The sequence below is a fragment of the Ambystoma mexicanum genome, chromosome 5q, assembly GCF_040938575.1.
Source record: "Ambystoma mexicanum isolate Mex_15411 chromosome 5q, UKY_AmexF1_1, whole genome shotgun sequence".
Taxonomy (NCBI): Eukaryota; Metazoa; Chordata; class Amphibia; order Caudata; family Ambystomatidae; genus Ambystoma; species Ambystoma mexicanum.
Genome location: NC_090933.1, coordinates 528,971,372 through 528,990,885, shown reverse-complemented (window position 1 = coordinate 528,990,885; position 19,514 = coordinate 528,971,372). Strand labels below are relative to the sequence as shown.

The 19,514-nt window shown below is 50.6% G+C and overlaps 27 non-coding genes across 27 annotated transcripts; 14 read left to right on the top strand and 13 right to left on the bottom strand.

Moving 5' to 3' along the window:
• The first annotated feature begins 198 nt into the window (after positions 1 to 198).
• TRNAA-AGC (transfer RNA alanine (anticodon AGC)) lies at positions 199 to 271 on the top strand. The gene has a single exon. It is a non-coding gene; the product is annotated as a tRNA-Ala (tRNA).
• Positions 272 to 871: 600 nt separating this feature from the next.
• TRNAR-CCU (transfer RNA arginine (anticodon CCU)) lies at positions 872 to 944 on the bottom strand. Its single transcript has one exon. It is a non-coding gene; the product is annotated as a tRNA-Arg (tRNA).
• Positions 945 to 1,638: 694 nt separating this feature from the next.
• Positions 1,639 to 1,711, top strand: TRNAA-AGC (transfer RNA alanine (anticodon AGC)). Its single transcript has one exon. It is a non-coding gene; the product is annotated as a tRNA-Ala (tRNA).
• Positions 1,712 to 2,311: 600 nt separating this feature from the next.
• TRNAR-CCU (transfer RNA arginine (anticodon CCU)) lies at positions 2,312 to 2,384 on the bottom strand. The gene has a single exon. It is a non-coding gene; the product is annotated as a tRNA-Arg (tRNA).
• A 694-nt stretch (positions 2,385 to 3,078) lies between these two features.
• Positions 3,079 to 3,151, top strand: TRNAA-AGC (transfer RNA alanine (anticodon AGC)). The gene has a single exon. It is a non-coding gene; the product is annotated as a tRNA-Ala (tRNA).
• A 599-nt stretch (positions 3,152 to 3,750) lies between these two features.
• TRNAR-CCU (transfer RNA arginine (anticodon CCU)) lies at positions 3,751 to 3,823 on the bottom strand. The gene has a single exon. It is a non-coding gene; the product is annotated as a tRNA-Arg (tRNA).
• A 694-nt stretch (positions 3,824 to 4,517) lies between these two features.
• On the top strand, positions 4,518 to 4,590 carry TRNAA-AGC (transfer RNA alanine (anticodon AGC)). Its single transcript has one exon. It is a non-coding gene; the product is annotated as a tRNA-Ala (tRNA).
• A 600-nt stretch (positions 4,591 to 5,190) lies between these two features.
• On the bottom strand, positions 5,191 to 5,263 carry TRNAR-CCU (transfer RNA arginine (anticodon CCU)). The gene has a single exon. It is a non-coding gene; the product is annotated as a tRNA-Arg (tRNA).
• A 694-nt stretch (positions 5,264 to 5,957) lies between these two features.
• Positions 5,958 to 6,030, top strand: TRNAA-AGC (transfer RNA alanine (anticodon AGC)). Its single transcript has one exon. It is a non-coding gene; the product is annotated as a tRNA-Ala (tRNA).
• Positions 6,031 to 6,630: 600 nt separating this feature from the next.
• On the bottom strand, positions 6,631 to 6,703 carry TRNAR-CCU (transfer RNA arginine (anticodon CCU)). The gene has a single exon. It is a non-coding gene; the product is annotated as a tRNA-Arg (tRNA).
• A 694-nt stretch (positions 6,704 to 7,397) lies between these two features.
• Positions 7,398 to 7,470, top strand: TRNAA-AGC (transfer RNA alanine (anticodon AGC)). The gene has a single exon. It is a non-coding gene; the product is annotated as a tRNA-Ala (tRNA).
• A 600-nt stretch (positions 7,471 to 8,070) lies between these two features.
• On the bottom strand, positions 8,071 to 8,143 carry TRNAR-CCU (transfer RNA arginine (anticodon CCU)). The gene has a single exon. It is a non-coding gene; the product is annotated as a tRNA-Arg (tRNA).
• Positions 8,144 to 8,837: 694 nt separating this feature from the next.
• On the top strand, positions 8,838 to 8,910 carry TRNAA-AGC (transfer RNA alanine (anticodon AGC)). The gene has a single exon. It is a non-coding gene; the product is annotated as a tRNA-Ala (tRNA).
• A 600-nt stretch (positions 8,911 to 9,510) lies between these two features.
• Positions 9,511 to 9,583, bottom strand: TRNAR-CCU (transfer RNA arginine (anticodon CCU)). The gene has a single exon. It is a non-coding gene; the product is annotated as a tRNA-Arg (tRNA).
• Positions 9,584 to 10,277: 694 nt separating this feature from the next.
• On the top strand, positions 10,278 to 10,350 carry TRNAA-AGC (transfer RNA alanine (anticodon AGC)). The gene has a single exon. It is a non-coding gene; the product is annotated as a tRNA-Ala (tRNA).
• A 600-nt stretch (positions 10,351 to 10,950) lies between these two features.
• TRNAR-CCU (transfer RNA arginine (anticodon CCU)) lies at positions 10,951 to 11,023 on the bottom strand. The gene has a single exon. It is a non-coding gene; the product is annotated as a tRNA-Arg (tRNA).
• Positions 11,024 to 11,717: 694 nt separating this feature from the next.
• TRNAA-AGC (transfer RNA alanine (anticodon AGC)) lies at positions 11,718 to 11,790 on the top strand. The gene has a single exon. It is a non-coding gene; the product is annotated as a tRNA-Ala (tRNA).
• A 600-nt stretch (positions 11,791 to 12,390) lies between these two features.
• TRNAR-CCU (transfer RNA arginine (anticodon CCU)) lies at positions 12,391 to 12,463 on the bottom strand. Its single transcript has one exon. It is a non-coding gene; the product is annotated as a tRNA-Arg (tRNA).
• Positions 12,464 to 13,157: 694 nt separating this feature from the next.
• Positions 13,158 to 13,230, top strand: TRNAA-AGC (transfer RNA alanine (anticodon AGC)). The gene has a single exon. It is a non-coding gene; the product is annotated as a tRNA-Ala (tRNA).
• A 600-nt stretch (positions 13,231 to 13,830) lies between these two features.
• TRNAR-CCU (transfer RNA arginine (anticodon CCU)) lies at positions 13,831 to 13,903 on the bottom strand. Its single transcript has one exon. It is a non-coding gene; the product is annotated as a tRNA-Arg (tRNA).
• Positions 13,904 to 14,597: 694 nt separating this feature from the next.
• Positions 14,598 to 14,670, top strand: TRNAA-AGC (transfer RNA alanine (anticodon AGC)). The gene has a single exon. It is a non-coding gene; the product is annotated as a tRNA-Ala (tRNA).
• A 600-nt stretch (positions 14,671 to 15,270) lies between these two features.
• Positions 15,271 to 15,343, bottom strand: TRNAR-CCU (transfer RNA arginine (anticodon CCU)). Its single transcript has one exon. It is a non-coding gene; the product is annotated as a tRNA-Arg (tRNA).
• Positions 15,344 to 16,037: 694 nt separating this feature from the next.
• TRNAA-AGC (transfer RNA alanine (anticodon AGC)) lies at positions 16,038 to 16,110 on the top strand. Its single transcript has one exon. It is a non-coding gene; the product is annotated as a tRNA-Ala (tRNA).
• Positions 16,111 to 16,710: 600 nt separating this feature from the next.
• On the bottom strand, positions 16,711 to 16,783 carry TRNAR-CCU (transfer RNA arginine (anticodon CCU)). The gene has a single exon. It is a non-coding gene; the product is annotated as a tRNA-Arg (tRNA).
• Positions 16,784 to 17,477: 694 nt separating this feature from the next.
• TRNAA-AGC (transfer RNA alanine (anticodon AGC)) lies at positions 17,478 to 17,550 on the top strand. Its single transcript has one exon. It is a non-coding gene; the product is annotated as a tRNA-Ala (tRNA).
• A 600-nt stretch (positions 17,551 to 18,150) lies between these two features.
• On the bottom strand, positions 18,151 to 18,223 carry TRNAR-CCU (transfer RNA arginine (anticodon CCU)). The gene has a single exon. It is a non-coding gene; the product is annotated as a tRNA-Arg (tRNA).
• Positions 18,224 to 18,917: 694 nt separating this feature from the next.
• Positions 18,918 to 18,990, top strand: TRNAA-AGC (transfer RNA alanine (anticodon AGC)). The gene has a single exon. It is a non-coding gene; the product is annotated as a tRNA-Ala (tRNA).
• Positions 18,991 to 19,514: the final 524 nt, after the last annotated feature.

The following is a 19,514-nucleotide window of genomic DNA, read 5'->3' as shown; positions in this document are numbered from 1 at the left end:
TGGATGGCCATCTGCAGCTTTACTTGTAGCTCCACTGAAGGTATTTTGTTTTGGGCAAAGGGGTGAGATTGTGATTTCCTCTGCGGCAGATGAAGAGAAAGGGCTTTATGCACTACAGGTCCCTGGACAGCCAAGCAAGTGTGAGCCGGAGACTGTGCTTCAGCTCTGAAGCAGTGTATCGAGAGCCTTCGAGGAGGAGGGGAATTAGCTCAGATGGTAGAGCGCTCGCTTAGCATGCGAGAGGTAGCGGGATCGATGCCCGCATTCTCCAGCAAGACGCTTTTTCTTCATTTTCACTATTTTATTCAAAACTCGCCAATCGTCGCAAATAAAGTCATGTGCTCGCTTCTGTTTTTTTTACTATCATCCTAAAAGTCTTCCGTCCACTTTCTGCTATCCCAAAGAGTCATCCGCGCGAGGGCCGGCAACAGGCGTGATACTGTGCAACAGGCGCATTGCATGGCATTGGTGACATATTCAGGAAATTCCACTTTGATGCCACCCAGGGCTGTTAACCTTTTATTTCATTTCAATACGATGCTTCGAATAATTGGTTCAAAGTGCGCAGCCTTTGCTCTTTTATTTCGTTTTCATCGGAGCAGGTCGGAGCTGGCAGAAGAGTGAGCCCTGTCTGCAGGAGCTCTGATTCCAGAAAGCATATTTTCCCTGTCTTTCTTACCACTCATCTGTGTCTCTTCGCTGACATGAGGCGTTGCTACACTCTGCAGTCTCCCGGCATTTAAAGTCTGCTACCAGCAGAGCACGTTCTGGACTTCACAGCGCCCAGCAAAGTACTAGCCTGCGCCCACCCCCTACTACCGCAAAAACCTTTTGCATGCTTTGGCAGAAGTGTGAACAAAATGCCACGAACCACCCCAGATGGGACTCGAACCCACAATCCCTGGCTTAGGAGGCCAGTGCCTTATCCATTAGGCCACTGGGGCCACTCGACAGAGAAGGGGAAAGTTCTTTCTTTTCCTCTTCTCTCACTGGAGTCACGGGTACTGGCCCACTGAAAAGGGCAAGTTGGCTCACGTCCAAAGCTGCAGTGTCCCAGCACACGCGGGCAAAAGGCACCTGCTTGCACTCGGCTGGACACTTCCGCTTTATGGGACACACGATGGAAAGTGGACTCAATTCCCAGACCTAACTCTTACCTGTTTGGTATTCTGACGCTCGATTGTAAAATATGGCCAGCTGGTAAAAATGACAAAGGGCACTCCAGCGCTGGTCCTTTGGCTGCAGGCGGCGTGTCAGCGGCCTAAAACAGCAAGAAATAGCGAGAGAAATAAAGTGAGAAGCAAGCACCTTTTCAATTGGGCTCTCGGGTCTATGGGACTGGCGTGCAGCCTCTTGATCACAAGCGCAGGTCCAGCGTGAAAGGGCGTGGCAGTGGAGTCACTCTGCTATTAATACCTGGTTGGCCAATCCTCGTTGCAATGGATGGCCATCTGCAGCTTTACTTGTAGCTCCACTGAAGGTATTTTGTTTTGGGCAAAGGGGTGAGATTGTGATTTCCTCTGCGGCAGATGAAGAGAAAGGGCTTTATGCACTACAGGTCCCTGGACAGCCAAGCAAGTGTGAGCCGGAGACTGTGCTTCAGCTCTGAAGCAGTGTATCGAGAGCCTTCGAGGAGGAGGGGAATTAGCTCAGATGGTAGAGCGCTCGCTTAGCATGCGAGAGGTAGCGGGATCGATGCCCGCATTCTCCAGCAAGACGCTTTTTCTTCATTTTCACTATTTTATTCAAAACTCGCCAATCGTCGCAAATAAAGTCATGTGCTCGCTTCTGTTTTTTTTACTATCATCCTAAAAGTCTTCCGTCCACTTTCTGCTATCCCAAAGAGTCATCCGCGCGAGGGCCGGCAACAGGCGTGATACTGTGCAACAGGCGCATTGCATGGCATTGGTGACATATTCAGGAAATTCCACTTTGATGCCACCCAGGGCTGTTAACCTTTTATTTCATTTCAATACGATGCTTCGAATAATTGGTTCAAAGTGCGCAGCCTTTGCTCTTTTATTTCGTTTTCATCGGAGCAGGTCGGAGCTGGCAGAAGAGTGAGCCCTGTCTGCAGGAGCTCTGATTCCAGAAAGCATATTTTCCCTGTCTTTCTTACCACTCATCTGTGTCTCTTCGCTGACATGAGGCGTTGCTACACTCTGCAGTCTCCCGGCATTTAAAGTCTGCTACCAGCAGAGCACGTTCTGGACTTCACAGCGCCCAGCAAAGTACTAGCCTGCGCCCACCCCCTACTACCGCAAAAACCTTTTGCATGCTTTGGCAGAAGTGTGAACAAAATGCCACGAACCACCCCAGATGGGACTCGAACCCACAATCCCTGGCTTAGGAGGCCAGTGCCTTATCCATTAGGCCACTGGGGCCACTCGACAGAGAAGGGGAAAGTTCTTTCTTTTCCTCTTCTCTCACTGGAGTCACGGGTACTGGCCCACTGAAAAGGGCAAGTTGGCTCACGTCCAAAGCTGCAGTGTCCCAGCACACGCGGGCAAAAGGCACCTGCTTGCACTCGGCTGGACACTTCCGCTTTATGGGACACACGATGGAAAGTGGACTCAATTCCCAGACCTAACTCTTACCTGTTTGGTATTCTGACGCTCGATTGTAAAATATGGCCAGCTGGTAAAAATGACAAAGGGCACTCCAGCGCTGGTCCTTTGGCTGCAGGCGGCGTGTCAGCGGCCTAAAACAGCAAGAAATAGCGAGAGAAATAAAGTGAGAAGCAAGCACCTTTTCAATTGGGCTCTCGGGTCTATGGGACTGGCGTGCAGCCTCTTGATCACAAGCGCAGGTCCAGCGTGAAAGGGCGTGGCAGTGGAGTCACTCTGCTATTAATACCTGGTTGGCCAATCCTCGTTGCAATGGATGGCCATCTGCAGCTTTACTTGTAGCTCCACTGAAGGTATTTTGTTTTGGGCAAAGGGGTGAGATTGTGATTTCCTCTGCGGCAGATGAAGAGAAAGGGCTTTATGCACTACAGGTCCCTGGACAGCCAAGCAAGTGTGAGCCGGAGACTGTGCTTCAGCTCTGAAGCAGTGTATCGAGAGCCTTCGAGGAGGAGGGGAATTAGCTCAGATGGTAGAGCGCTCGCTTAGCATGCGAGAGGTAGCGGGATCGATGCCCGCATTCTCCAGCAAGACGCTTTTACTTCATTTTCACTATTTTATTCAAAACTCGCCAATCGTCGCAAATAAAGTCATGTGCTCGCTTCTGTTTTTTTTACTATCATCCTAAAAGTCTTCCGTCCACTTTCTGCTATCCCAAAGAGTCATCCGCGCGAGGGCCGGCAACAGGCGTGATACTGTGCAACAGGCGCATTGCATGGCATTGGTGACATATTCAGGAAATTCCACTTTGATGCCACCCAGGGCTGTTAACCTTTTATTTCATTTCAATACGATGCTTCGAATAATTGGTTCAAAGTGCGCAGCCTTTGCTCTTTTATTTCGTTTTCATCGGAGCAGGTCGGAGCTGGCAGAAGAGTGAGCCCTGTCTGCAGGAGCTCTGATTCCAGAAAGCATATTTTCCCTGTCTTTCTTACCACTCATCTGTGTCTCTTCGCTGACATGAGGCGTTGCTACACTCTGCAGTCTCCCGGCATTTAAAGTCTGCTACCAGCAGAGCACGTTCTGGACTTCACAGCGCCCAGCAAAGTACTAGCCTGCGCCCACCCCCTACTACCGAAAAACCTTTTGCATGCTTTGGCAGAAGTGTGAACAAAATGCCACGAACCACCCCAGATGGGACTCGAACCCACAATCCCTGGCTTAGGAGGCCAGTGCCTTATCCATTAGGCCACTGGGGCCACTCGACAGAGAAGGGGAAAGTTCTTTCTTTTCCTCTTCTCTCACTGGAGTCACGGGTACTGGCCCACTGAAAAGGGCAAGTTGGCTCACGTCCAAAGCTGCAGTGTCCCAGCACACGCGGGCAAAAGGCACCTGCTTGCACTCGGCTGGACACTTCCGCTTTATGGGACACACGATGGAAAGTGGACTCAATTCCCAGACCTAACTCTTACCTGTTTGGTATTCTGACGCTCGATTGTAAAATATGGCCAGCTGGTAAAAATGACAAAGGGCACTCCAGCGCTGGTCCTTTGGCTGCAGGCGGCGTGTCAGCGGCCTAAAACAGCAAGAAATAGCGAGAGAAATAAAGTGAGAAGCAAGCACCTTTTCAATTGGGCTCTCGGGTCTATGGGACTGGCGTGCAGCCTCTTGATCACAAGCGCAGGTCCAGCGTGAAAGGGCGTGGCAGTGGAGTCACTCTGCTATTAATACCTGGTTGGCCAATCCTCGTTGCAATGGATGGCCATCTGCAGCTTTACTTGTAGCTCCACTGAAGGTATTTTGTTTTGGGCAAAGGGGTGAGATTGTGATTTCCTCTGCGGCAGATGAAGAGAAAGGGCTTTATGCACTACAGGTCCCTGGACAGCCAAGCAAGTGTGAGCCGGAGACTGTGCTTCAGCTCTGAAGCAGTGTATCGAGAGCCTTCGAGGAGGAGGGGAATTAGCTCAGATGGTAGAGTGCTCGCTTAGCATGCGAGAGGTAGCGGGATCGATGCCCGCATTCTCCAGCAAGACGCTTTTACTTCATTTTCACTATTTTATTCAAAACTCGCCAATCGTCGCAAATAAAGTCATGTGCTCGCTTCTGTTTTTTTTACTATCATCCTAAAAGTCTTCCGTCCACTTTCTGCTATCCCAAAGAGTCATCCGCGCGAGGGCCGGCAACAGGCGTGATACTGTGCAACAGGCGCATTGCATGGCATTGGTGACATATTCAGGAAATTCCACTTTGATGCCACCCAGGGCTGTTAACCTTTTATTTCATTTCAATACGATGCTTCGAATAATTGGTTCAAAGTGCGCAGCCTTTGCTCTTTTATTTCGTTTTCATCGGAGCAGGTCGGAGCTGGCAGAAGAGTGAGCCCTGTCTGCAGGAGCTCTGATTCCAGAAAGCATATTTTCCCTGTCTTTCTTACCACTCATCTGTGTCTCTTCGCTGACATGAGGCGTTGCTACACTCTGCAGTCTCCCGGCATTTAAAGTCTGCTACCAGCAGAGCACGTTCTGGACTTCACAGCGCCCAGCAAAGTACTAGCCTGCGCCCACCCCCTACTACCGCAAAAACCTTTTGCATGCTTTGGCAGAAGTGTGAACAAAATGCCACGAACCACCCCAGATGGGACTCGAACCCACAATCCCTGGCTTAGGAGGCCAGTGCCTTATCCATTAGGCCACTGGGGCCACTCGACAGAGAAGGGGAAAGTTCTTTCTTTTCCTCTTCTCTCACTGGAGTCACGGGTACTGGCCCACTGAAAAGGGCAAGTTGGCTCACGTCCAAAGCTGCAGTGTCCCAGCACACGCGGGCAAAAGGCACCTGCTTGCACTCGGCTGGACACTTCCGCTTTATGGGACACACGATGGAAAGTGGACTCAATTCCCAGACCTAACTCTTACCTGTTTGGTATTCTGACGCTCGATTGTAAAATATGGCCAGCTGGTAAAAATGACAAAGGGCACTCCAGCGCTGGTCCTTTGGCTGCAGGCGGCGTGTCAGCGGCCTAAAACAGCAAGAAATAGCGAGAGAAATAAAGTGAGAAGCAAGCACCTTTTCAATTGGGCTCTCGGGTCTATGGGACTGGCGTGCAGCCTCTTGATCACAAGCGCAGGTCCAGCGTGAAAGGGCGTGGCAGTGGAGTCACTCTGCTATTAATACCTGGTTGGCCAATCCTCGTTGCAATGGATGGCCATCTGCAGCTTTACTTGTAGCTCCACTGAAGGTATTTTGTTTTGGGCAAAGGGGTGAGATTGTGATTTCCTCTGCCGCAGATGAAGAGAAAGGGCTTTATGCACTACAGGTCCCTGGACAGCCAAGCAAGTGTGAGCCGGAGATTGTGCTTCAGCTCTGAAGCAGTGTATCGAGAGCCTTCGAGGAGGAGGGGAATTAGCTCAGATGGTAGAGCGCTCGCTTAGCATGCGAGAGGTAGCGGGATCGATGCCCGCATTCTCTAGCAAGACGCTTTTTCTTCATTTTCACTATTTTATTCAAAACTCGCCAATCGTCGCAAATAAAGTCATGTGCTCGCTTCTGTTTTTTTTACTATCATCCTAAAAGTCTTCCGTCCACTTTCTGCTATCCCAAAGAGTCACCCGCGCGAGGGCCGGCAACAGGCGTGATACTGTGCAACAGGCGCATTGCATGGCATTGGTGACATATTCAGGAAATTCCACTTTGATGCCACCCAGGGCTGTTAACCTTTTATTTCATTTCAATACGATGCTTCGAATAATTGGTTCAAAGTGCGCAGCCTTTGCTCTTTTATTTCGTTTTCATCGGAGCAGGTCGGAGCTGGCAGAAGAGTGAGCCCTGTCTGCAGGAGCTCTGATTCCAGAAAGCATATTTTCCCTGTCTTTCTTACCACTCATCTGTGTCTCTTCGCTGACATGAGGCGTTGCTACACTCTGCAGTCTCCCGGCATTTAAAGTCTGCTACCAGCAGAGCACGTTCTGGACTTCACAGCGCCCAGCAAAGTACTAGCCTGCGCCCACCCCCTACTACCGCAAAAACCTTTTGCATGCTTTGGCAGAAGTGTGAACAAAATGCCACGAACCACCCCAGATGGGACTCGAACCCACAATCCCTGGCTTAGGAGGCCAGTGCCTTATCCATTAGGCCACTGGGGCCACTCGACAGAGAAGGGGAAAGTTCTTTCTTTTCCTCTTCTCTCACTGGAGTCACGGGTACTGGCCCACTGAAAAGGGCAAGTTGGCTCACGTCCAAAGCTGCAGTGTCCCAGCACACGCGGGCAAAAGGCACCTGCTTGCACTCGGCTGGACACTTCCGCTTTATGGGACACACGATGGAAAGTGGACTCAATTCCCAGACCTAACTCTTACCTGTTTGGTATTCTGACGCTCGATTGTAAAATATGGCCAGCTGGTAAAAATGACAAAGGGCACTCCAGCGCTGGTCCTTTGGCTGCAGGCGGCGTGTCAGCGGCCTAAAACAGCAAGAAATAGCGAGAGAAATAAAGTGAGAAGCAAGCACCTTTTCAATTGGGCTCTCGGGTCTATGGGACTGGCGTGCAGCCTCTTGATCACAAGCGCAGGTCCAGCGTGAAAGGGCGTGGCAGTGGAGTCACTCTGCTATTAATACCTGGTTGGCCAATCCTCGTTGCAATGGATGGCCATCTGCAGCTTTACTTGTAGCTCCACTGAAGGTATTTTGTTTTGGGCAAAGGGGTGAGATTGTGATTTCCTCTGCCGCAGATGAAGAGAAAGGGCTTTATGCACTACAGGTCCCTGGACAGCCAAGCAAGTGTGAGCCGGAGATTGTGCTTCAGCTCTGAAGCAGTGTATCGAGAGCCTTCGAGGAGGAGGGGAATTAGCTCAGATGGTAGAGCGCTCGCTTAGCATGCGAGAGGTAGCGGGATCGATGCCCGCATTCTCCAGCAAGACGCTTTTTCTTCATTTTCACTATTTTATTCAAAACTCGCCAATCGTCGCAAATAAAGTCATGTGCTCGCTTCTGTTTTTTTTACTATCATCCTAAAAGTCTTCCGTCCACTTTCTGCTATCCCAAAGAGTCACCCGCGCGAGGGCCGGCAACAGGCGTGATACTGTGCAACAGGCGCATTGCATGGCATTGGTGACATATTCAGGAAATTCCACTTTGATGCCACCCAGGGCTGTTAACCTTTTATTTCATTTCAATACGATGCTTCGAATAATTGGTTCAAAGTGCGCAGCCTTTGCTCTTTTATTTCGTTTTCATCGGAGCAGGTCGGAGCTGGCAGAAGAGTGAGCCCTGTCTGCAGGAGCTCTGATTCCAGAAAGCATATTTTCCCTGTCTTTCTTACCACTCATCTGTGTCTCTTCGCTGACATGAGGCGTTGCTACACTCTGCAGTCTCCCGGCATTTAAAGTCTGCTACCAGCAGAGCACGTTCTGGACTTCACAGCGCCCAGCAAAGTACTAGCCTGCGCCCACCCCCTACTACCTCAAAAACCTTTTGCATGCTTTGGCAGAAGTGTGAACAAAATGCCACGAACCACCCCAGATGGGACTCGAACCCACAATCCCTGGCTTAGGAGGCCAGTGCCTTATCCATTAGGCCACTGGGGCAACTCGACAGAGAAGGGGAAAGTTCTTTCTTTTCCTCTTCTCTCACTGGAGTCACGGGTACTGGCCCACTGAAAAGGGCAAGTTGGCTCACGTCCAAAGCTGCAGTGTCCCAGCACACGCGGGCAAGAGGCACCTGCTTGCACTCGGCTGGACACTTCCGCTTTATGGGACACACGATGGAAAGTGGACTCAATTCCCAGACCTAACTCTTACCTGTTTGGTATTCTGACGCTCGATTGTAAAATATGGCCAGCTGGTAAAAATGACAAAGGGCACTCCAGCGCTGGTCCTTTGGCTGCAGGCGGCGTGTCAGCGGCCTAAAACAGCAAGAAATAGCGAGAGAAATAAAGTGAGAAGCAAGCACCTTTTCAATTGGGCTCTCGGGTCTATGGGACTGGCGTGCAGCCTCTTGATCACAAGCGCAGGTCCAGCGTGAAAGGGCGTGGGAGTGGAGTCACTCTGCTATTAATACCTGGTTGGCCAATCCTCGTTGCAATGGATGGCCATCTGCAGCTTTACTTGTAGCTCCACTGAAGGTATTTTGTTTTGGGCAAAGGGGTGAGATTGTGATTTCCTCTGCGGCAGATGAAGAGAAAGGGCTTTATGCACTACAGGTCCCTGGACAGCCAAGCAAGTGTGAGCCGGAGACTGTGCTTCAGCTCTGAAGCAGTGTATCGAGAGCCTTCGAGGAGGAGGGGAATTAGCTCAGATGGTAGAGCGCTCGCTTAGCATGCGAGAGGTAGTGGGATCGATGCCCGCATTCTCCAGCAAGACGCTTTTTCTTCATTTTCACTATTTTATTCAAAACTCGCCAATCGTCGCAAATAAAGTCATGTGCTCGCTTCTGTTTTTTTTACTATCATCCTAAAAGTCTTCCGTCCACTTTCTGCTATCCCAAAGAGTCATCCGCGCGAGGGCCGGCAACAGGCGTGATACTGTGCAACAGGCGCATTGCATGGCATTGGTGACATATTCAGGAAATTCCACTTTGATGCCACCCAGGGCTGTTAACCTTTTATTTCATTTCAATACGATGCTTCGAATAATTGGTTCAAAGTGCGCAGCCTTTGCTCTTTTATTTCGTTTTCATCGGAGCAGGTCGGAGCTGGCAGAAGAGTGAGCCCTGTCTGCAGGAGCTCTGATTCCAGAAAGCATATTTTCCCTGTCTTTCTTACCACTCATCTGTGTCTCTTCGCTGACATGAGGCGTTGCTACACTCTGCAGTCTCCCGGCATTTAAAGTCTGCTACCAGCAGAGCACGTTCTGGACTTCACAGCGCCCAGCAAAGTACTAGCCTGCGCCCACCCCCTACTACCGCAAAAACCTTTTGCATGCTTTGGCAGAAGTGTGAACAAAATGCCACGAACCACCCCAGATGGGACTCGAACCCACAATCCCTGGCTTAGGAGGCCAGTGCCTTATCCATTAGGCCACTGGGGCCACTCGACAGAGAAGGGGAAAGTTCTTTCTTTTCCTCTTCTCTCACTGGAGTCACGGGTACTGGCCCACTGAAAAGGGCAAGTTGGCTCACGTCCAAAGCTGCAGTGTCCCAGCACACGCGGGCAAAAGGCACCTGCTTGCACTCGGCTGGACACTTCCGCTTTATGGGACACACGATGGAAAGTGGACTCAATTCCCAGACCTAACTCTTACCTGTTTGGTATTCTGACGCTCGATTGTAAAATATGGCCAGCTGGTAAAAATGACAAAGGGCACTCCAGCGCTGGTCCTTTGGCTGCAGGCGGCGTGTCAGCGGCCTAAAACAGCAAGAAATAGCGAGAGAAATAAAGTGAGAAGCAAGCACCTTTTCAATTGGGCTCTCGGGTCTATGGGACTGGCGTGCAGCCTCTTGATCACAAGCGCAGGTCCAGCGTGAAAGGGCGTGGCAGTGGAGTCACTCTGCTATTAATACCTGGTTGGCCAATCCTCGTTGCAATGGATGGCCATCTGCAGCTTTACTTGTAGCTCCACTGAAGGTATTTTGTTTTGGGCAAAGGGGTGAGATTGTGATTTCCTCTGCCGCAGATGAAGAGAAAGGGCTTTATGCACTACAGGTCCCTGGACAGCCAAGCAAGTGTGAGCCGGAGATTGTGCTTCAGCTCTGAAGCAGTGTATCGAGAGCCTTCGAGGAGGAGGGGAATTAGCTCAGATGGTAGAGCGCTCGCTTAGCATGTGAGAGGTAGCGGGATCGATGCCCGCATTCTCCAGCAAGACGCTTTTTCTTCATTTTCACTATTTTATTCAAAACTCGCCAATCGTCGCAAATAAAGTCATGTGCTCGCTTCTGTTTTTTTTACTATCATCCTAAAAGTCTTCCGTCCACTTTCTGCTATCCCAAAGAGTCACCCGCGCGAGGGCCGGCAACAGGCGTGATACTGTGCAACAGGCGCATTGCATGGCATTGGTGACATATTCAGGAAATTCCACTTTGATGCCACCCAGGGCTGTTAACCTTTTATTTCATTTCAATACGATGCTTCGAATAATTGGTTCAAAGTGCGCAGCCTTTGCTCTTTTATTTCGTTTTCATCGGAGCAGGTCGGAGCTGGCAGAAGAGTGAGCCCTGTCTGCAGGAGCTCTGATTCCAGAAAGCATATTTTCCCTGTCTTTCTTACCACTCATCTGTGTCTCTTCGCTGACATGAGGCGTTGCTACACTCTGCAGTCTCCCGGCATTTAAAGTCTGCTACCAGCAGAGCACGTTCTGGACTTCACAGCGCCCAGCAAAGTACTAGCCTGCGCCCACCCCCTACTACCGCAAAAACCTTTTGCATGCTTTGGCAGAAGTGTGAACAAAATGCCACGAACCACCCCAGATGGGACTCGAACCCACAATCCCTGGCTTAGGAGGCCAGTGCCTTATCCATTAGGCCACTGGGGCCACTCGACAGAGAAGGGGAAAGTTCTTTCTTTTCCTCTTCTCTCACTGGAGTCACGGGTACTGGCCCACTGAAAAGGGCAAGTTGGCTCACGTCCAAAGCTGCAGTGTCCCAGCACACGCGGGCAAAAGGCACCTGCTTGCACTCGGCTGGACACTTCCGCTTTATGGGACACACGATGGAAAGTGGACTCAATTCCCAGACCTAACTCTTACCTGTTTGGTATTCTGACGCTCGATTGTAAAATATGGCCAGCTGGTCAAAATGACAAAGGGCACTCCAGCGCTGGTCCTTTGGCTGCAGGCGGCGTGTCAGCGGCCTAAAACAGCAAGAAATAGCGAGAGAAATAAAGTGAGAAGCAAGCACCTTTTCAATTGGGCTCTCGGGTCTATGGGACTGGCGTGCAGCCTCTTGATCACAAGCGCAGGTCCAGCGTGAAAGGGCGTGGCAGTGGAGTCACTCTGCTATTAATACCTGGTTGGCCAATCCTCGTTGCAATGGATGGCCATCTGCAGCTTTACTTGTAGCTCCACTGAAGGTATTTTGTTTTGGGCAAAGGGGTGAGATTGTGATTTCCTCTGCCGCAGATGAAGAGAAAGGGCTTTATGCACTACAGGTCCCTGGACAGCCAAGCAAGTGTGAGCCGGAGACTGTGCTTCAGCTCTGAAACAGTGTATCGAGAGCCTTCGAGGAGGAGGGGAATTAGCTCAGATGGTAGAGCGCTCGCTTAGCATGCGAGAGGTAGCGGGATCGATGCCCGCATTCTCCAGCAAGACGCTTTTACTTCATTTTCACTATTTTATTCAAAACTCGCCAATCGTCGCAAATAAAGTCATGTGCTCGCTTCTGTTTTTTTTACTATCATCCTAAAAGTCTTCCGTCCACTTTCTGCTATCCCAAAGAGTCATCCGCGCGAGGGCCGGCAACAGGCGTGATACTGTGCAACAGGCGCATTGCATGGCATTGGTGACATATTCAGGAAATTCCACTTTGATGCCACCCAGGGCTGTTAACCTTTTATTTCATTTCAATACGATGCTTCGAATAATTGGTTCAAAGTGCGCAGCCTTTGCTCTTTTATTTCGTTTTCATCGGAGCAGGTCGGAGCTGGCACAAGAGTGAGCCCTGTCTGCAGGAGCTCTGATTCCAGAAAGCATATTTTCCCTGTCTTTCTTACCACTCATCTGTGTCTCTTCGCTGACATGAGGCGTTGCTACACTCTGCAGTCTCCCGGCATTTAAAGTCTGCTACCAGCAGAGCACGTTCTGGACTTCACAGCGCCCAGCAAAGTACTAGCCTGCGCCCACCCCCTACTACCGCAAAAACCTTTTGCATGCTTTGGCAGAAGTGTGAACAAAATGCCACGAACCACCCCAGATGGGACTCGAACCCACAATCCCTGGCTTAGGAGGCCAGTGCCTTATCCATTAGGCCACTGGGGCCACTCAACAGAGAAGGGGAAAGTTCTTTCTTTTCCTCTTCTCTCACTGGAGTCACGGGTACTGGCCCACTGAAAAGGGCAAGTTGGCTCACGTCCAAAGCTGCAGTGTCCCAGCACACGCGGGCAAAAGGCACCTGCTTGCACTCGGCTGGACACTTCCGCTTTATGGGACACACGATGGAAAGTGGACTCAATTCCCAGACCTAACTCTTACCTGTTTGGTATTCTGACGCTCGATTGTAAAATATGGCCAGCTGGTAAAAATGACAAAGGGCACTCCAGCGCTGGTCCTTTGGCTGCAGGCGGCGTGTCAGCGGCCTAAAACAGCAAGAAATAGCGAGAGAAATAAAGTGAGAAGCAAGCACCTTTTCAATTGGGCTCGCGGGTCTATGGGACTGGCGTGCAGCCTCTTGATCACAAGCGCAGGTCCAGCGTGAAAGGGCGTGGCAGTGGAGTCACTCTGCTATTAATACCTGGTTGGCCAATCCTCGTTGCAATGGATGGCCATCTGCAGCTTTACTTGTAGCTCCACTGAAGGTATTTTGTTTTGGGCAAAGGGGTGAGATTGTGATTTCCTCTGCCGCAGATGAAGAGAAAGGGCTTTATGCACTACAGGTCCCTGGACAGCCAAGCAAGTGTGAGCCGGAGATTGTGCTTCAGCTCTGAAGCAGTGTATCGAGAGCCTTCGAGGAGGAGGGGAATTAGCTCAGATGGTAGAGCGCTCGCTTAGCATGCGAGAGGTAGCGGGATCGATGCCCGCATTCTCCAGCAAGACGCTTTTTCTTCATTTTCACTATTTTATTCAAAACTCGCCAATCGTCGCAAATAAAGTCATGTGCTCGCTTCTGTTTTTTTTACTATCATCCTAAAAGTCTTCCGTCCACTTTCTGCTATCCCAAAGAGTCACCCGCGCGAGGGCCGGCAACAGGCGTGATACTGTGCAACAGGCGCATTGCATGGCATTGGTGACATATTCAGGAAATTCCACTTTGATGCCACCCAGGGCTGTTAACCTTTTATTTCATTTCAATACGATGCTTCGAATAATTGGTTCAAAGTGCGCAGCCTTTGCTCTTTTATTTCGTTTTCATCGGAGCAGGTCGGAGCTGGCAGAAGAGTGAGCCCTGTCTGCAGGAGCTCTGATTCCAGAAAGCATATTTTCCCTGTCTTTCTTACCACTCATCTGTGTCTCTTCGCTGACATGAGGCGTTGCTACACTCTGCAGTCTCCCGGCATTTAAAGTCTGCTACCAGCAGAGCACGTTCTGGACTTCACAGCGCCCAGCAAAGTACTAGCCTGCGCCCACCCCCTACTACCTCAAAAACCTTTTGCATGCTTTGGCAGAAGTGTGAACAAAATGCCACGAACCACCCCAGATGGGACTCGAACCCACAATCCCTGGCTTAGGAGGCCAGTGCCTTATCCATTAGGCCACTGGGGCAACTCGACAGAGAAGGGGAAAGTTCTTTCTTTTCCTCTTCTCTCACTGGAGTCACGGGTACTGGCCCACTGAAAAGGGCAAGTTGGCTCACGTCCAAAGCTGCAGTGTCCCAGCACACGCGGGCAAGAGGCACCTGCTTGCACTCGGCTGGACACTTCCGCTTTATGGGACACACGATGGAAAGTGGACTCAATTCCCAGACCTAACTCTTACCTGTTTGGTATTCTGACGCTCGATTGTAAAATATGGCCAGCTGGTCAAAATGACAAAGGGCACTCCAGCGCTGGTCCTTTGGCTGCAGGCGGCGTGTCAGCGGCCTAAAACAGCAAGAAATAGTGAGAGAAATAAAGTGAGAAGCAAGCACCTTTTCAATTGGGCTCTCGGGTCTATGGGACTGGCGTGCAGCCTCTTGATCACAAGCGCAGGTCCAGCGTGAAAGGGCGTGGGAGTGGAGTCACTCTGCTATTAATACCTGGTTGGCCAATCCTCGTTGCAATGGATGGCCATCTGCAGCTTTACTTGTAGCTCCACTGAAGGTATTTTGTTTTGGGCAAAGGGGTGAGATTGTGATTTCCTCTGCGGCAGATGAAGAGAAAGGGCTTTATGCACTACAGGTCCCTGGACAGCCAAGCAAGTGTGAGCCGGAGACTGTGCTTCAGCTCTGAAGCAGTGTATCGAGAGCCTTCGAGGAGGAGGGGAATTAGCTCAGATGGTAGAGCGCTCGCTTAGCATGCGAGAGGTAGCGGGATCGATGCCCGCATTCTCCAGCAAGACGCTTTTTCTTCATTTTCACTATTTTATTCAAAACTCGCCAATCGTCGCAAATAAAGTCATGTGCTCGCTTCTGTTTTTTTTACTATCATCCTAAAAGTCTTCCGTCCACTTTCTGCTATCCCAAAGAGTCATCCGCGCGAGGGCCGGCAACAGGCGTGATACTGTGCAACAGGCGCATTGCATGGCATTGGTGACATATTCAGGAAATTCCACTTTGATGCCACCCAGGGCTGTTAACCTTTTATTTCATTTCAATACGATGCTTCGAATAATTGGTTCAAAGTGCGCAGCCTTTGCTCTTTTATTTCGTTTTCATCGGAGCAGGTCGGAGCTGGCAGAAGAGTGAGCCCTGTCTGCAGGAGCTCTGATTCCAGAAAGCATATTTTCCCTGTCTTTCTTACCACTCATCTGTGTCTCTTCGCTGACATGAGGCGTTGCTACACTCTGCAGTCTCCCGGCATTTAAAGTCTGCTACCAGCAGAGCACGTTCTGGACTTCACAGCGCCCAGCAAAGTACTAGCCTGCGCCCACCCCCTACTACCGCAAAAACCTTTTGCATGCTTTGGCAGAAGTGTGAACAAAATGCCACGAACCACCCCAGATGGGACTCGAACCCACAATCCCTGGCTTAGGAGGCCAGTGCCTTATCCATTAGGCCACTGGGGCCACTCGACAGAGAAGGGGAAAGTTCTTTCTTTTCCTCTTCTCTCACTGGAGTCACGGGTACTGGCCCACTGAAAAGGGCAAGTTGGCTCACGTCCAAAGCTGCAGTGTCCCAGCACACGCGGGCAAAAGGCACCTGCTTGCACTCGGCTGGACACTTCCGCTTTATGGGACACACGATGGAAAGTGGACTCAATTCCCAGACCTAACTCTTACCTGTTTGGTATTCTGACGCTCGATTGTAAAATATGGCCAGCTGGTAAAAATGACAAAGGGCACTCCAGCGCTGGTCCTTTGGCTGCAGGCGGCGTGTCAGCGGCCTAAAACAGCAAGAAATAGCGAGAGAAATAAAGTGAGAAGCAAGCACCTTTTCAATTGGGCTCTCGGGTCTATGGGACTGGCGTGCAGCCTCTTGATCACAAGCGCAGGTCCAGCGTGAAAGGGCGTGGCAGTGGAGTCACTCTGCTATTAATACCTGGTTGGCCAATCCTCGTTGCAATGGATGGCCATCTGCAGCTTTACTTGTAGCTCCACTGAAGGTATTTTGTTTTGGGCAAAGGGGTGAGATTGTGATTTCCTCTGCGGCAGATGAAGAGAAAGGGCTTTATGCACTACAGGTCCCTGGACAGCCAAGCAAGTGTGAGCCGGAGACTGTGCTTCAGCTCTGAAGCAGTGTATCGAGAGCCTTCGAGGAGGAGGGGAATTAGCTCAGATGGTAGAGCGCTCGCTTAGCATGCGAGAGGTAGCGGGATCGATGCCCGCATTCTCCAGCAAGACGCTTTTACTTCATTTTCACTATTTTATTCAAAACTCGCCAATCGTCGCAAATAAAGTCATGTGCTCGCTTCTGTTTTTTTTACTATCATCCTAAAAGTCTTCCGTCCACTTTCTGCTATCCCAAAGAGTCATCCGCGCGAGGGCCGGCAACAGGCGTGATACTGTGCAACAGGCGCATTGCATGGCATTGGTGACATATTCAGGAAATTCCACTTTGATGCCACCCAGGGCTGTTAACCTTTTATTTCATTTCAATACGATGCTTCGAATAATTGGTTCAAAGTGCGCAGCCTTTGCTCTTTTATTTCGTTTTCATCGGAGCAGGTCGGAGCTGGCAGAAGAGTGAGCCCTGTCTGCAGGAGCTCTGATTCCAGAAAGCATATTTTCCCTGTCTTTCTTACCACTCATCTGTGTCTCTTCGCTGACATGAGGCGTTGCTACACTCTGCAGTCTCCCGGCATTTAAAGTCTGCTACCAGCAGAGCACGTTCTGGACTTCACAGCGCCCAGCAAAGTACTAGCCTGCGCCCACCCCCTACTACCGCAAAAACCTTTTGCATGCTTTGGCAGAAGTGTGAACAAAATGCCACGAACCACCCCAGATGGGACTCGAACCCACAATCCCTGGCTTAGGAGGCCAGTGCCTTATCCATTAGGCCACTGGGGCCACTCGACAGAGAAGGGGAAAGTTCTTTCTTTTCCTCTTCTCTCACTGGAGTCACGGGTACTGGCCCACTGAAAAGGGCAAGTTGGCTCACGTCCAAAGCTGCAGTGTCCCAGCACACGCGGGCAAAAGGCACCTGCTTGCACTCGGCTGGACACTTCCGCTTTATGGGACACACGATGGAAAGTGGACTCAATTCCCAGACCTAACTCTTACCTGTTTGGTATTCTGACGCTCGATTGTAAAATATGGCCAGCTGGTAAAAATGACAAAGGGCACTCCAGCGCTGGTCCTTTGGCTGCAGGCGGCGTGTCAGCGGCCTAAAACAGCAAGAAATAGCGAGAGAAATAAAGTGAGAAGCAAGCACCTTTTCAATTGGGCTCTCGGGTCTATGGGACTGGCGTGCAGCCTCTTGATCACAAGCGCAGGTCCAGCGTGAAAGGGCGTGGCAGTGGAGTCACTCTGCTATTAATACCTGGTTGGCCAATCCTCGTTGCAATGGATGGCCATCTGCAGCTTTACTTGTAGCTCCACTGAAGGTATTTTGTTTTGGGCAAAGGGGTGAGATTGTGATTTCCTCTGCCGCAGATGAAGAGAAAGGGCTTTATGCACTACAGGTCCCTGGACAGCCAAGCAAGTGTGAGCCGGAGATTGTGCTTCAGCTCTGAAGCAGTGTATCGAGAGCCTTGGAGGAGGAGGGGAATTAGCTCAGATGGTAGAGCGCTCGCTTAGCATGCGAGAGGTAGCGGGATCGATGCCCGCATTCTCCAGCAAGACGCTTTTTCTTCATTTTCACTATTTTATTCAAAACTCGCCAATCGTCGCAAATAAAGTCATGTGCTCGCTTCTGTTTTTTTTACTATCATCCTAAAAGTCTTCCGTCCACTTTCTGCTATCCCAAAGAGTCACCCGCGCGAGGGCCGGCAACAGGCGTGATACTGTGCAACAGGCGCATTGCATGGCATTGGTGACATATTCAGGAAATTCCACTTTGATGCCACCCAGGGCTGTTAACCTTTTATTTCATTTCAATACGATGCTTCGAATAATTGGTTCAAAGTGCGCAGCCTTTGCTCTTTTATTTCGTTTTCATCGGAGCAGGTCGGAGCTGGCAGAAGAGTGAGCCCTGTCTGCAGGAGCTCTGATTCCAGAAAGCATATTTTCCCTGTCTTTCTTACCACTCATCTGTGTCTCTTCGCTGACATGAGGCGTTGCTACACTCTGCAGTCTCCCGGCATTTAAAGTCTGCTACCAGCAGAGCACGTTCTGGACTTCACAGCGCCCAGCAAAGTACTAGCCTGCGCCCACCCCCTACTACCTCAAAAACCTTTTGCATGCTTTGGCAGAAGTGTGAACAAAATGCCACGAACCACCCCAGATGGGACTCGAACCCACAATCCCTGGCTTAGGAGGCCAGTGCCTTATCCATTAGGCCACTGGGGCAACTCGACAGAGAAGGGGAAAGTTCTTTCTTTTCCTCTTCTCTCACTGGAGTCACGGGTACTGGCCCACTGAAAAGGGCAAGTTGGCTCACGTCCAAAGCTGCAGTGTCCCAGCACACGCGGGCAAGAGGCACCTGCTTGCACTCGGCTGGACACTTCCGCTTTATGGGACACACGATGGAAAGTGGACTCAATTCCCAGACCTAACTCTTACCTGTTTGGTATTCTGACGCTCGATTGTAAAATATGGCCAGCTGGTAAAAATGACAAAGGGCACTCCAGCGCTGGTCCTTTGGCTGCAGGCGGCGTGTCAGCGGCCTAAAACAGCAAGAAATAGCGAGAGAAATAAAGTGAGAAGCAAGCACCTTTTCAATTGGGCTCTCGGGTCTATGGGACTGGCGTGCAGCCTCTTGATCACAAGCGCAGGTCCAGCGTGAAAGGGCGTGGGAGTGGAGTCACTCTGCTATTAATACCTGGTTGGCCAATCCTCGTTGCAATGGATGGCCATCTGCAGCTTTACTTGTAGCTCCACTGAAGGTATTTTGTTTTGGGCAAAGGGGTGAGATTGTGATTTCCTCTGCGGCAGATGAAGAGAAAGGGCTTTATGCACTACAGGTCCCTGGACAGCCAAGCAAGTGTGAGCCGGAGACTGTGCTTCAGCTCTGAAGCAGTGTATCGAGAGCCTTCGAGGAGGAGGGGAATTAGCTCAGATGGTAGAGCGCTCGCTTAGCAAGCGAGAGGTAGCGGGATCGATGCCCGCATTCTCCAGCAAGACGCTTTTTCTTCATTTTCACTATTTTATTCAAAACTCGCCAATCGTCGCAAATAAAGTCATGTGCTCGCTTCTGTTTTTTTTACTATCATCCTAAAAGTCTTCCGTCCACTTTCTGCTATCCCAAAGAGTCATCCGCGCGAGGGCCGGCAACAGGCGTGATACTGTGCAACAGGCGCATTGCATGGCATTGGTGACATATTCAGGAAATTCCACTTTGATGCCACCCAGGGCTGTTAACCTTTTATTTCATTTCAATACGATGCTTCGAATAATTGGTTCAAAGTGCGCAGCCTTTGCTCTTTTATTTCGTTTTCATCGGAGCAGGTCGGAGCTGGCAGAAGAGTGAGCCCTGTCTGCAGGAGCTCTGATTCCAGAAAGCATATTTTCCCTGTCTTTCTTACCACTCATCTGTGTCTCTTCGCTGACATGAGGCGTTGCTACACTCTGCAGTCTCCCGGCATTTAAAGTCTGCTACCAGCAGAGCACGTTCTGGACTTCACAGCGCCCAGCAAAGTAC